This window comes from Myotis myotis, unplaced genomic scaffold, assembly GCF_014108235.1.
Source record: "Myotis myotis isolate mMyoMyo1 unplaced genomic scaffold, mMyoMyo1.p scaffold_m19_p_4, whole genome shotgun sequence".
NCBI lineage: Eukaryota > Metazoa > Chordata > Mammalia > Chiroptera > Vespertilionidae > Myotis > Myotis myotis.
This window is the reverse complement of record NW_023416346.1, coordinates 35081625-35094090: the sequence shown is the minus strand read 5'-3', so window position 1 is coordinate 35094090 and position 12466 is coordinate 35081625. Positions and strand designations below refer to the sequence as shown.

Sequence of the window (12466 nt, the reverse complement as noted above, 5' to 3'; positions counted from 1 at the left end):
ATCATCAATCTTAGTATGAATGTGTTTAATGTTATTCACTGCCAGTCAATTGCAAAACAGGAATAAATTTATAATCTCTAAACATTCTTCCTAGATTATTATATTTAATTCCAAAATTTAAAATAGGCTATATGCCAATGATTTTCCAAATTTTTATCTCAAGCTCTAACATTGCTCCTAAGATCCCAGTTTATATGTACAACTGGTGGGTTTTTTTTGACAACTCTATTTGGATCTTAAATGTAACATGTCCACCATCTACCTAGTTACTCAGGCTAAATAACTTAAGAAACATCCTTGGTCCCTCTACATTTCTAATCTTCATTCCTTCTAGTTCATCATAAAATGCTGTTGGCTCTTCTTCAGAATATATCTTAAATCCATCTACTGTATTTTTCCATGTATAAGATGCCCCCATGTATAAGATGGCCCCCACTTTTCCAACCCAAAATTTAAAAAATCAATATTTTAAACATTTTGCTGGTTTTCCCCTTAAGGCCTTCTTCTTCTTTTTTGGCATCTTAAGGAGTTGTTCTTCCTGTTTTCTCCACTGTTTGATCATACACTCAGTGGGAAGGGGTTCAAATTGTCTCTTTGCAGCTCTATTTCCATGTCCTTTTGCATAGCTGATTACATTCAGTTTGAATTTTGCAGAGTAAGACAATTGCTTACTGGTATTTATCTTTTTTTTGTATTTTTTGACATCTTTATGGGCTCAGAATGCTCCAGTCCCTGTTGCATCTGTGCACTCTCCACCTCCAATTACGGCATCAGCTGACGTCAGTAAAAATAAGGCTCTTCATTGGAGGAAGCCTGTTTGACAAGGGATGGGCAGCTAGGCACCATGCAGCTCCCTCCAAGGCTGACTTCCATGTATAAGATGCCCCTCAATTTTCAGTCTAATGATTTTAGAAAAAAAAATAGCCACTGTCATATTTAACCTCTATCATTGTAATAGCCTCCTACATATCTCCCTGCTCCCACTGTTGCCCTTCTACAGTACATTTTCTACCCAACAGCCAGAATGATTTTTTTAAGTAAAATAGATTCTTTCACTACGATGATTAAAAATCTTCCAATGTCAGCCCATTATGCCAAGAATAAACTCCAAACTCTCAACTATGGCCAGCAATAACCTTGTTTGACCAACCCATACTCTCCTTATTTTATTCTTTGAATATGCAAATATTATTTCCAACTCGGGACCTAGTACTCACTTGGTATTATCTCTACCTGTAGCATTTAGATTTTTGCAAGCATAGTTCCTGGTCTGTAAGATTGCAAGTAAGTGACTCATAATCAGAGAGTCCTTTCCTGGCCACCTAATTTAAGTAGTGTCCTAATCACTCTTAATCATATTCCCATTATTTATAGCATGTATTACTAACTTATTTTTTTATTTCTTCATTGTTTTACTTGTTCTAATTCCTGCTCCAAAATGAGAACATAAGTTTCATGAAAGCAAAGATCTTATTTGCCTCATTCACTACTTTAACCTCTAGAACATAGAACAGTGCCTTGAAAAATGTAGACACCTAATAATTGAGTGAAATATGATAACATATGCCCTCTTTTACCTCCTAATTTAATATTATGCCCTCCAGATCATTCATTATTCCATTAACACCTTGCTTCATAGTATTTATCATTGGCTGGAAATATCACAATTATTTCTTTTTTTAAAATTTGTCTATCTCCCACAACTAAAATGTACAGACCATGAAAACATGGTTTTATTTATCTTTGAAAATTCAGTACCTATACTTAGATCAGTGACTGACATATGGTAAAAATGCAGAAAATAGCTCGTGGTTAAATAAATGAATTTTGCTAGAAAAGTTGCAGAAACAAATGGTGTCCTTTTTGGTTCACACTCTCCAAAAGCTGTATCCTTGCAAATGAGCCCTGGTAAGGTGTTTGGATAGTATAGCAATAATAACAGTTATAATTATGGAGAGCATAATTATAGCAAACACTGTTATAAGTGTTTTATGTAAATTAACTCAATGTCACAATAACCTTATTGGGGAGGTATTACCAATCAACTCCATTCTAAAGTTTAGGAAAGTTAGGCAAAAAAGGATAACCCTGGCTCATGTGGCTCAGTTGGTTGAGTATCTTCTCATGCACCAAGAAGTCGCTGGTTCAATGCCCAGACAGGGCACTTGTCCTGGATGCAGGCTCAATCCCCAGTAGGGGACGTGAAGGAGGCAGCAGGTCGATGTTTCTCTCATTGATGTTTCTCTCTCACCAATGTTCCTCTCTAAAAACCAATAAAATACATTTTTTAAAAAGATAGGATAAATGTTCAAGTTGGTTTTGCTTTTGTTATTGTTATTGGAGTTGTTACAATTAAGCTCTCTCCCTCATTTTATAGTCCAGAATTTGAACCTAGACTATTTTGAGAGCTCACCATCTTAAATGACATACTGCAATGTTTTTAAGATGGGAATTTGAAGAGGTAACTATTCTTTTTTAAAAGTAATTATTTTTGATGTCTAAATTATAGTTTACTTTCAGTATTATTGTGTATTGGTTTCAGGTGTACAGCATAGTGATTAAACAATGGTACTTCACAAAGTATCCACTCAGCACCATACATAGTTACCACACTATTATTGACTATATTCCCTATGCTGTACTTTATATCCTCATGAATATTCTCTAACTACTAATTTGTAATTTAACAAAAATTATTGTTGAGAGTATTACATATGTCTCCTTTTTCCCCCATTGACCTCTCCTGGCCCACTCCCATCCCCAGCACAAGCCCTCATTCCCCTACTGTCTGTGTCTATTGGTTATGCTTATATGCATACATGCAAGTTCTTTGGTTGAACTCTTACCCCCTCCCCCTCCTCCCCTCCCTATAAGGTTTAACAGTCTGTTCCATGCTTCTATGTCTCTGGATCTATTTTAATCCCTTTGCCTCTTTCACTGAGTCCCCCAACCCCCCTACCTTTTGGCAATTACCAGTCAAGTTTTTGTGTCTATGAGTCTGTTTCAGTTTTGTTTGTTCATTTTGTTCTTTAGATTCCACATATAAGTAAATTAATATGGTATTTGTCTTTCTTTGACTGACTTATTTCACTGAGCATAATGCCCTCTAGGTCCACAGGTAAGCTTTTGATAAAGGTTTTTGAACAATGCATGGATTCATTCCTATGAGTTGCTAGCTCCAGATCCTTGAGGGAGGAAGATGGTTTTCATCATCTCTAGGTCACCTTTAGGCTTAAGGGCTCCAGAAAAATATTTTTTTCTGAATATATTTATTTCATCCTAGACCAGAGGTGGGCAACCTTTTTGACTTGAGGGCCACAATGGGTTCTTAAACTGGACCAGAGGGCCGGAACAAAAGCATGGATGGAGTGTTTGTGTGAACTAATATAAATTCAAAGTAAACATCATTACATAAAAGGGTATGGTTTTTTTTTTTTTTTTTTTTTTTTTTTTATTCATTTCAAACGGGCCGGATCCGGCCCGCGGGCCGTAGTTTGCCCACGGCTGTCCTAGACCCTTAGGATGCACTTGATTCTGACCATCAGTGAAAAGAAATTTGAGATACTACCAGTGAAAACTGATGTCATTTTCCCCCATATTCTGATAAATGGTCAATGTGTTCTCTATCATTTATCTCATAAAAGGGGGCCCCTTTATCCTAGCACCACCAATTTCAACTTCATTTCTGGGCGACTTTAGAGGAAAGTCATTCTTTCTAGAGGCAAGCAATCTCTATATCATTAGTACAAAGCAATCCTTAGTATAATGGGCTTTAATTGCCTTTAATTATTTTATATCTGAAATACCATACATTACAGAACATTTAGAACCATAATAATAAAATATCTTATTATAGTGGCTTACTGAAGTACTACACTCAGCTTAATTTCTGAGAATCACTCTGAGGCCTAGCAGTGCCTGTAATCATTTTAATCTTTTGGTAGAAGTTGAAGGTGTGGCTTCTCCACGGACTGTGCACAGTTCCTACAGGATCTGGGCCCCAGGGCTGCCTATCACCTGGGATCTGCTTGGAGCCAGGGCTCTTCTGGCCAAGCCAAGGCTCACAGTGTCTTCCAGCTACTCCATGAGTGACACAAACCCCCAAACCATTGTGGGACCCTCCGAGCTCCCCAAGGTATCAGCCATGATCCCTGGGCCAGGCTCTGGGGCCCGGGCATGGCCTGTGCTGGTGGCGGTTGTGCTGGGAGCTGTGGTCCTCTCTCTCCTCATTGCACTTGCTGCCAAATGCCACCTCTGACGCAAATACCGCCTCAGCTATCAGCATCGCCCACTGCCCTGGACAAGGAAGGGGATCTGTCTGGAGGCCGGTGAAGATGAGGATGATGATGGTTTCATGGAGGACAATTACATTCAGCCTGGGGCCAGCGAGCTGGGGACAGAAGGTAGCAGGCACCATTTCTCCCTCTGAGACCCGACCTTTGGACACCCCTTGCCTGACAGCTTAAGAATTGTAAATATTACAATGAACTCAGGGATGGAGGTGGCTAGGATTTAAGGGCTGATCAGGGATTGAGCAATTTTTCCATCCCTGACACTAGCCACCAAAGTGACAATGCCCCTCTCTTGCTCAATAACTCTCAATGGCTCCCTGCTATTCTCAGGATAAAGCCTACCAAGGACCTGACTATGGAAATGAGGCCTCTGTCGGCCTCTTGGTTTGCATTCTCCCTAATTAACTAGTTATTATTATATACCAGTTGGTAACATTTTAGCAGATGAAAACCAGTGTGCCAAGTTTCTTATTGAATTTTTTTCCTATCAATACAGTGGGTAATCTAAATAGCTACAATATATTCTGTTTTTCACAGGTATTAATAAATCTATTTTTATTTCAAATAAAAAAAAAGAAGTTGAAGGTGCAATGAGGCACTGAATAGAAAACCAAATATATAAACTTTTTAAATTAATTCCTATTAAGGTCTGGGGTTTTATCTCTATTCTCATCTGCTTGAGTTATAAAATTTAGTCAATTAATTAAACAGTCACATGGTAAGCTACCTTTAAATTTAATATTTTAATATTTCAACATTAAAATAATTATATTTCTATCCTAAGGTATCCCAGAAGCTAGTGAAAACAAAAAAATAACAGCTCCATTACTATTAATCCTCACGTGTAGGTGGACTATTGATTTGAATGCTACCGATTTTAGACAGATTTTAGAGGAAGATTGATTTTTTTTTTAATCCAAGGCTAGAATCTATCTCCCTAAAGCCTATTAGCCTATGTCTCAGCAAAATGCTCGTTAAGCAATGAGGATTGCCAAGTACAGTGAGGGTGGTGAAAGAAGAATGTCAGATATATTACTTAGGTGGGAGGGATAGGTTTTAGTCACATTCCAATATTTCCAACAATTTGACTGTATTGAATGCCATAATGTTTTATTTGTTTGTGCAGACCCATACAGTACATACAATAACCTCATTGAAAGGGGAAGCAGCAGTCCATGTAGATAAACAAACTGGCTTCAGCAGATGGGAAATTCAGAATAAGAACTTCCTTTGGAGCTTGGTTCCTCAGTGTGTTATAATTGGTTATAATCTTTCAGAAAGCTGCTCTTGGGCTGTCACCTCCCTGATGGCTAAAATATCCCTTGAAGGAAGTAGTATCTACGTCAATCCAAGTTTGATCCAGCACCACAGGAAAGCTGCTATAGTCTGATATCTCTTTTAAAAACATCATAAACAGTAAAGCTTTGATACTGAACCTAAAAACCTCATTTCAGGCAACTAATGTCTTTAAATAGCAGGGGTTTGTAAAAGAGGCTATGAATAAAACGTGAACTCAATTTTGCAACACTACCTTGAAAGTGTTAGACTCTTGATTTCATTTTATTTCTCTCTCGGTGTGGTGTTTCTAAGGACCCTGAGCCTCTGTCTTGAGCCAATTTATCACTAGGCCACACTTTTGTTACACCATACCTTTGGTCCATCCGATCCATGTGATTCATCTCTTTCAGGTCAGTGCAATATCAGTTCAATAATGAGCTAATGCACTTTACAGATAATAGCAAGGATACAACATTCAGACACTTGAGATTACCAGTGCCCTACATTCTCTCTGACACACCCCCAAAGCTAACTCAATCTTCGCTATATTTACCTAAAAAACAATTGAAGATTTACTATTTTGTCCCTTTCTATTTTGTTATTAGAGTTAAAGTACACTAATCATGTGGCACTTAGCAAGTAAAGCTGACCTTAAAGCTCTCAGATAATGACTTGAGGATCCTCAGTTTGGGTAAGCTCATAGAAATGAACATGAGGAGATGGAAAGTAGTGATTATATTGTGAGTACCCATTATCCATCGATCACTCTATTTTCCCATTTAATGAACATAAAATGGTTATCATTTGGCTGTTATAACCCTTCTTGTTTTAAAGAAGAGGAAACATGCTCAGAAATAGAATCATTGTCCCAAATCACATAGCTAAGAAAAATACCAGCCAAAATTTGAGCAAAAATCTGACTGCAAACATATAATGCTTTCCCCTTTACCACCTAGCTTGTCTTACCACATGCCTCAAACTAGCTTCTCTATTACCTCTAGCAATCACTAACCACTAACAGATCAAAATCCCCCCCAAAAAAAATTTATATCAGATTTGAAAAATAGCTTTTAACCCTGTATCTCTGGTGACCACCTGTCCAGATAGAAATAATTTTGAATTTTAAACAGTAGTACTATTATAATTGTCACAAAATTGTAATATTTCAACAAACTATTTACCTCCTAGATCGTCTCTTAACCTAGTAATATCACAGAAAGCTAAGATCATGGCTGCTGAGTTTTCTTAAATCAGAAAGTAATATAAGTCCTCCTATACTCCTTATTCCACCTTAAAAACAAACAAACAAACAAACAAACAAACAAACAACAAAATCATAGGACTTATTTATAAAAGTGGGAAAAACAGTGTGTTTCAAGAAACATCTTGTTAGGATTAAAATTTTATTCTTTATGATGCTTGTTTTTTAAAATAAATCCCACATTTTTGTTGTAGTTGTACTAACTAGGGCATAGCTAATGAGAAAATATCAGTAAGTAGTATTTGAGGTACTTATATTTTTTATTCTGTTAGAACTATTGTGATAGAATTTAATTTGGGATAATACTGAGTCAGTATCCATTAGAACATTTGTTAATTTGTTAAATAAGGCTACTTGTTCTAAACTTGCTTTTAAATTTTGATTTTGAAGTCACAAATCCTTAGCACACAGTAGCCCCCCATGAGAAACTATTTCTCTTGCCAGTAAGGATATTCATCCAACTTGTCTCTTAGGGATTTTTGCTTTTTGAGTGGTATAATGTTCCACATTTGACAATGAGGCCTATGATTTTGTGAGTGGGGACTAACTTTACTGGAGAATTCTTGTTTAAATGCATTATTCCTGGGATAATTAATACATGAACCCATTCATTATATGAATACACTTTACACATTTTATAGGATTAATTTCTAATCAATTAATCCCTAGATCTTATGCCTTAATGTAGGTGGGAAAAGAAGAGGAAGGTTCACAGGATTATAAGATTTTGGTGGGAGATTACAACAGGGGAAGATTTTCGATCTGGGGAAAGTGCTTGGGAGTTAATTGAGAAGTTCAGGATTGAGGATAGGGGTGAGTGAGAGGACGAATGCTGAAAAATAAGGTTGGATGTCAAAAATAGCCTATCTACGTGCCAATTGTCAAAGTATGACCTTGGGGATAGTCATCACAAGATCCAACTGTGCCTGAGAAGGAATATGAACTAACTGCCTTTGCAGCTGGAAATGACTCCATCTAAGTTGCTTCTATAACTCCAGGAAATGAAAATACATAATAGTAAGTCTGAATAAAACTGTATGCCTAAAAATGAAGATGGAAAACAGCTGTGATCTCTTTCACAACAATCATTAGACTTCGCAGACAGATGGGAGTAGAGATGGAATGATGGACAATCAAATGCGCTATTAGCTCTGACAGATTCCAAATATTGGCTGACTTTCGAAGCTTGCATGAAAATCAACCTCATAGAAATACTACACACAGTCTATGAATGTTAACACATATTTGGCAAAAGTATTTAACTTTATTCTACTCAAACTTTTCCTTATTTTCCTTAGATGACTTCCAGTAAGTCTGTCTTCTTTATGCCATGAAAAATGAATCATTTAAAAGGGGAAAGACATGAAAATATAATTTTAGAGTAAATTTTTTTTTCTTTAACCAGCTACCAGTGGGAAAGTTCAAATTTAATGCTGATAGAAAACTGATCTGTTACTTCATTTAATGGTTAGCTGGACTGCATTTTATTCATTTGTTTTGAAAAAGATAAATATCTGGGGTATCCAGGAAGAACGCAAGTTTTCTACCTATGTTGTGAAATTAGTTTAAGTGGTTTTCTTTTGCAAGCTTGTCTGAAAAAGGGTCATTCAGATTGCATCCCAACACCACCATCCCCAATCTACCACCTATTACTGGAGCACGTGTTTTCTTGTCAAGTCATGATAGCTTTGAAATGCTTGAAAATACCTTCTGTGTCTAGGTGCTAATAAGTGTGAATCAGATTCAGGAAAGCACTGTGTTACTGAAGATTAGGATCACAAAATGTAAGGCTCAGCCAGTCAAAACTCAAGATGCGTGAATAAAGCAGTTACAGCATAATGATATATTTTAAGCCAGAGAGAATTATTTGTCTTCAATCATGCTTATGAATAATTTTGATTTATTATTTATGCATTATAGAAAGGAGGGCCTCTTACTTCATGTCCTGTGGCATGGTGACATATAACATTGTAGGATACATTTTCTAGAAGCTGTTTTATTATGTATGGACGCACAAGAAGGAAAAGGGATTACTCTGTGCCATAAATTAAATATGGACTATTTGAATGCATAGGATAGTGCTTTTAAAACATGGGGATACTTTTTTACTCCACACTTCCAAATTCAGAAATATATAGCAATTTGTAACCAATGTGCGTCCTTTGGCCAAACAAGTACTCCCTTATTTGTGTAGACTTGTTCAAAACAGGTTCCTGCCAATGAAATGTTCTAAATCCATCTCAGTCACCTCTTTTGCTGTGCTGAATCAGCACTCTCTGGGCACAAGTTTTCTTGAAAGTTTCCTCAAAGTATTACACACTGGAGGGAATACTTTCACAAAGGCTGATTCAGCAAGTGAGCAAGAGAGGAAGTGAGAGATTTATAGGGTTCTTTTAATGCTGGAAGGAGAGCCCTATTGATGAATAAGAGGATGATTATGCAATTTAGCCTATGTGGGCTGAGATTCCAGAGAATAAACCTAAGTCTGATCATTTTGTTTAATATTAACGAATACACTGCTACTCAAAACACACTTCACACTTCAAAACGTTTTTACATTTGTTTCATTTTTTCTTCTTCATATAATGGTTAGGTATGCAAGTCAGGTATGGTTAACCAAATTTGAAAGACAAAGTAAATAAGGCAGAAGATAATTAAATAACTTTTCTAAGACCACATAGTAAATTATTGGCAGATTTGACACTAGAAGACTATAATCTAGGTTGATTGACTTCCATTCTATGAACTTTTCAATGTACATACTGACTACATATTTGGATATATAAAGTCCACATATAGATAGAAGTAGACATTGAGATAGAGAAATGGATGGATATATAGACAGCTTGATCAATAGATGGATAGCAGACACTTATTATATGGCAAATATTGTGCAAGGTGCTTTAGTTACTTTGATGAATAAATCAGTCTCTGCCCTCAAGGCAGAGTGGAAAAAAAAAGACAGTTTAAACTCAAACAACAGTTTAAATCTCATGCCTTCTGTTGACTAACATATGAGGAAAACACAGACTCTGATTTGAATATTTGAATGTAGGCATTAATTGCAACTATGATGCCAACTTATTTCTAGAGCTACTGAAAATGTGTCATTATCCATTCTAATTCCTGGAAGTGTTTTTTTGTGTTTGTTTTGTTTTTGTCTTTAAAGCTAAGATTCCAAACACTGACAGAGAATTACTAAAAGCAAAGAGCTATGTTTCTAGAGTTACTGAGCTCTTGGGTTTACAATATCGGACACTCATTTGACACTTCTCACTTATAGTACAGACTACAATGGTAAGTCACATGGGAATCTGATTAATTCTGCCTTGCCACCAACAAGTAAGCAATCATTCATTCCAAACTTTTCCTTAATTTCACAAGTAAAACTTTTCAATCTGTCTATATTGAGTTTTCTTGAAGCATATCATATGCCTGCATCTTACTAAGAAAGCTAGTATGTTATTAACACAATCTAATTAGGGAAAACTGAAATCCATTCATTCATATCACCAAATGATTTTTGAGTACCAACTATGAGTCAGGAACTATACTATGTGCTCAGGTCCCTTCTTCACGGGAGAAGACAGGCATTGATAATTGCACAAACATTATAACTATCCCAAGTGCTGTGAAAAAAGTTATACCAGTATGTGTTATTTGAGTGTATAATAGGTGTATTTGACATAGTCATGGTAGTCAGGGAATATTTCCTTGAGGAAATATCTATTAGGCCAAGAGCTGAGGATTAAGGAGTTAAATAGGCAAAGAGTTTAAGATAGACATACCACATAGAAGGAAAAGCATGTACGATGATAATACAGGAGGGCACTTTTGCAGGCTGAACTAATGGCCCTTAGACTGGGTTGAGAAATTGGCAGAATAGCAAATTCAGTAAGTAAAAATTAGACTTTTGTTTGAGTAAAGATCAGAGGATTTTTTGTAGATGCTCCCAATCTTCTTATGGACATGTTCACCCTGTAACAACCTCCTTTCCTGAAGGGATATACTTCTGATTACCCATTTTAATCACTTATCCTATTGGCCCAAGAATCATCTTTAATTCAACATCATACATGGGAATAGAAAATGGGGGTTTCCCTAGACAGTTAGGCTCAGTGGATAGAGTGTCAGCCTGTGAACTGTAAGGTCCCAGGTTCAATTCCTGTCAAGGGCTCATGCCGGGGTTGTGGGCTCAATCCCCAGTGGGGGACTTTGCAGGAGGCAGCCGATCCATGATTCTCTCTCATCATGGATATCTCTAACTCTCTCTCCCTCTCTGAAATCAATAAGAAAAAAAATATTTTTCAAAAAAGAAAGAAAATGGGGGTTTAATCAGTGTTAATTTAATCTATTCACTCACCGGGCATTGTCTTTGTCTGCTGGTGGGTGAGAGTTATTTTTTTCTAATCAAAACAGAAGTCAAAAGATGGAGTTAGATTCTTTGAAACTGGTGAAATGTTTCACCGTGTTCTAGAAAAACTGTGCAGTTCATTCTAGCCAACAAGTGCTAGTCATCACACAACAAAACCAGACCTACACTAAACACAGACTTACAAGTCATCAAAGCAATTTAAAGATGAGTTTGATGTTTGACAGAGAGTCACTATATATCACTATGTTTTGTGATGACAGACTGAAGTAGCAGTTTATTCAGCTTTAAGCCTATGTAGCAGTCTCAGAAGATGAGTAAAATCAAATGAATAAATGACGAGACTGACAATGAAAGCTTCACTGAGGATCTGAAAACAAGTGGGTAGCAGTTTCTACTGAATGCATAAAGATGTAGTGAAAAGACCGATGAGAAAAAACCTTGTCTGTCCCTATCAGTCCAGCTAGCCTTTCCAGATGGCCTTGACTGCTTCCTTTAATTCAAATGCTACAGCCTTCACAGATCATTTACACTTCACTTATTAAGTCTTACTTATTATTTATTACTCCAGTTTCTTCTTTCCCCAAGGAGATTGTAAAGTCCTTGAAGACAGAAGCTATACATTCCTTCTACTCTCTTTGTTGTCTCAGGTATTTTTCCTAATTATATTTGTACACAACAAAGGTAGCAAATACTGTATGTGCTAGTTGAAGAAATGTATATCGTTTTGGGGCCCACCTAAATGAATTGGCCAGGGTTAAATGGCTAGTAAATGGTGAAACCTGTATTTGTACCCTGGTCCGCCTGACTTGTTAGTTCTGAAGTCAGACAAACACAGATTAGAATCCCCAGCTCCATTATCTATTTAGTTGTATGAATGTGGGAAAAACATAAACTCATTAATTCAATGCACACTGTAAGCAAAGAACTATGCTAAATTCCTATTCTCATTCTTATTCTCATTCGTGTTGGTCTTTTCACTACATTCTTATGGCATCCTGTAGAAATGTTACCCACTTATTTTCAAATCCTCAGTGTGGCTTTCATTGTTAGTCTCTTATTTATTCATTCCATTTTACTCATATAACTTCTTTTTATTATTCTATCATAGCTGTGAACTCTTTTGCTCACAATGTTTCCTGCAGATGTACGGTAACTTAGAAAAGTAATACTATAATTCCCATATCACAAAAGAGCATATCAAGACACAGAAAAGTGAAGTAAACTGTCCCAGGTCATGCTGTTAATAAACAGCAGAACTGA

The 12466-nt window shown here is 36.5% G+C and overlaps 1 pseudogene; it reads left to right on the top strand.

The window, feature by feature from the left end:
* Positions 1-3984: 3984 nt before the first annotated feature.
* LOC118653644 lies at positions 3985-4429 on the top strand (annotated as a pseudogene).
* Positions 4430-12466: the final 8037 nt, after the last annotated feature.